Below are 3,211 nucleotides of genomic sequence, written 5' to 3'. Positions count from 1 at the left end.
TAGTTACTATCCCAAGATTAATTTGAATTTAAAGAAAAAAGAATTAATGAAGAAAATTGCTTCTGTGGGCAGGCTATGGTAAATATCAATATGTTTCATCAAAGCTCTTCTTTCATTAGTTCTAGGCCAATTACAGCAACCATTTCTTCTCCTGGATAATTTTTCAAGCTATTAAAAAACTGTGTGGAAAAACTGAAATACTCTCTCATTTTCTCATTGCAAAAACCTTTCAAACGATAATTATTAAAGATATGGGGAGAACAGGAGGGTTATTGTTTGCCACAGATGAAGTGTCCTGCCAAAAAATGTGGAAGGGTTGATATTCAATGCACCCAGCAATAGAAAACAAAATAATATAACTCATATAAAATTTAAAACAACAACAATAGAGGTTTAGGAAGTATTTTGTCTTACCATGACTGGTTTCTGGTTTCTTCTACTTCACCACACTGGAAGTGTTCAGACCACAGGCCCCCTGTAAATCTTTTTGGATACTTCAAAGAAAATCTTCCAGGGATGTGGCTCCAAAGCTCTGGTGTCAGGCTGGTGGTATCCAAATCCTTTCGACAGGAAGCCCTGTGCTTGTGGATATTTTCATGCACTGTACACAGCACAAGCAGGTTGCATTATCCCCAAATAGCCAGGCACTTCTGCTAAAACAGTCTGGAAATGTAAACATATAAATGCTAGCAGACAAAATGATGTTACTGGGCTTCAACTTCGGCACACACAGCAATTAAAATGGGCATCATCTATCTGATCTGATGGAACACCACAAGTCTGTCTGTATTGTATCATATTTGCCAGATTGCTTTCATGAATGATAGTTTGATAAAAAAAAAAAAAAATGAAACAAATGAAAAGACAAGGTTCAGGAGAAACCTATCATGCCACAGAGAAGAAACACTTGCACAGACTGAAAGGGTCTCAACCGATCAACACAATACCCAGCAAGCATTCACTTCATTTTCTTTTTCTAGGTTAACATAATTCTTGTGACTTTAAAATGTCATCTGTAGGCAGTGCAGGAAAGTTATCTTATTATGTTCGCTGAGAACAATGTCCAATTTCTTCAGACAGAAATGTGAGATAGCAGGGCTGTTGCCACCATTTCACTCACAGGCGCCCTCACCACCAGTACCTCCATAGACAGGGCTGTGAACAGTCAATGCACAGCTACAGCCTCAAATACAAAAACAGTGGCATCAGGGCCTTAATTTCCTTGGGCTGCCTCTCCTTTCAAAGCAGAAGGGTACATGGAATCCCAGGGAGATGAGGTATCTCATTCACTGCTCAGAAGTAGCCACTGTTGTAACCAGGTGTGACAACACACTGCTGAATACCAATTTTCCTGATAAAGCCAAGGAGAACCGAGTCAAAGACACATTACAGACAGGGGAATCATCAGATACAAGACCTTTCAGAAGGCTGCAGGAAAGTACTTAATAGATGCATTCAGGCCAGAATCAGTTTTATGTCTCATTTAAACAAGAGTTTTCTTCACCACCATTTAATTCTCCTCCCCCAGCTCCCAGACAATTTCAGTTTAAGATCAGCATTCATGTCAGGACACCAGACAAAGTAATTCACCTGCACCAAACAGCAGCATAACCTTGATCTGAATTTGGGTACAGGGAAAATGGTATCAGACAGAGGCCACATCTCACTACTGCAAACGATTGCACTGCAGCACAGGCATGTACTGCTAGAGGGAAAACCTACACGCTTCTCTGCTGCCCACAGTAAAATTGTGCTTACAACAATATAATAAATCTGCAGCAGTGTTTGCTGAACTGTGTGCGCAAACTTCAATTTAGATGTAGTCCTACTCAGATACACTGTTTAGCTGCATCCTGCTGTGCCCCACTCTATAAGGCGTGCATTTCCCATCCTTCAAAAAGTGACTTATAGACCTTTGGTGAAGCTTTTAAAGAATGGCATCTTCAACCAGCTCAGCACAGAAGATATAAGCATAGAAAAATAGAGATCCTGATTTTCCATTCGGTTACCCAGTGTTGTAATAGTATAATCTCATTTAAATGCAAGTAAAAAAGGAATACGACTATTTTATTGTACAGGGCAATTGGGCTCAAAGCTTTAAAAATTTACAGTGCTAAGTCAGTGAGAGACAAAATTACACTGAAACTCTTCTTCAGTAATGATTATAACCTCCTGCAGGATGTTACCACAGAAATGTGCAGACCAAATGACAAGGGAGTACCCAGCCTACTGAAGATATTGCAAAGATAACACACTCCTTACTCTGCCTTTCCTTCTCTTCCCAGCCTCCGCTCCTCCAAAATCAAAACATTAGTAAGAAAAATATATGTTTGGGGATGAAATTTGGAGCAACTTCAGTCCCTAAGGTTGAAAGTTGAAATTAAGATTTTGCTGAAGGCTGAGACTGCATGCTAAAAGAAAGGAAACAAGACACTGGCAAAAATGCTTATGGAAAGTCAAAATGGACAAAGTAACTTTTCTCAAGTAACAAGTGATGCAAGGAAATGGTCTCAAGTTGCGACATGGTTTAGAAATGGGACTCAGCAAATCAGGCTGATGGCTGGACCTGATGGTCTTCAGAGTCTTTTCCAACCTCATTGATTCTATGATTCTAATAGCAGCTTCTTTAGGTCACATTTTTGTGAGGACGAGCTCCAAATGTTGGAGCAGATTCTTCTGTGGGAAGGGCCCAGCATGGAGCAGGTTGGAAGTAAGAAGAGGGTGGTAAGAAAAGAGAAATTACTATTGTGACTGACCACAGGCCCCATTCACCAATGACCTGCGCCACTCAGGGTGGGGATGTAAAGAAGTCTATTTTTAATTGGCAATAAATTAATTATTCCCAGGTCAAGTCTATTTTGCCTACTACCGTAAATGGTAAGTGATCTCCCCATCTTCATCTCAACCCACCAGTTTTTTCATCTTTTCTTCCTTTCCTGCTGAGGAGGAGTGAAAGGTAGGCTGGGTGGGCAGCTGGCCAGAGTCAGCTCATTCCCATCTACCCAAAGCCCTTCGTATTTTAAAATCTTTCCAAGGTATTTTTTGATTAAAATTAATATATGAACTTATTAAATTCTGTAAATTACTATAAATGTTTGGATTCTACAGAAATAACAAATACAGATCATCCCTTTCACATCAGGGAAAAAATGCTCAAAAGGAAAACTCCCTTTTTAGTAGTATACTGTTTTAGTGCTTATTATCACCTTAC

The sequence above is a fragment of the Aythya ferina genome, assembly GCF_964211825.1.
Source record: "Aythya ferina genome assembly, chromosome: 10".
In the NCBI taxonomy this organism is placed as follows: domain Eukaryota; kingdom Metazoa; phylum Chordata; class Aves; order Anseriformes; family Anatidae; genus Aythya; species Aythya ferina.
Note: the sequence above shows the minus strand (reverse complement) of the source record.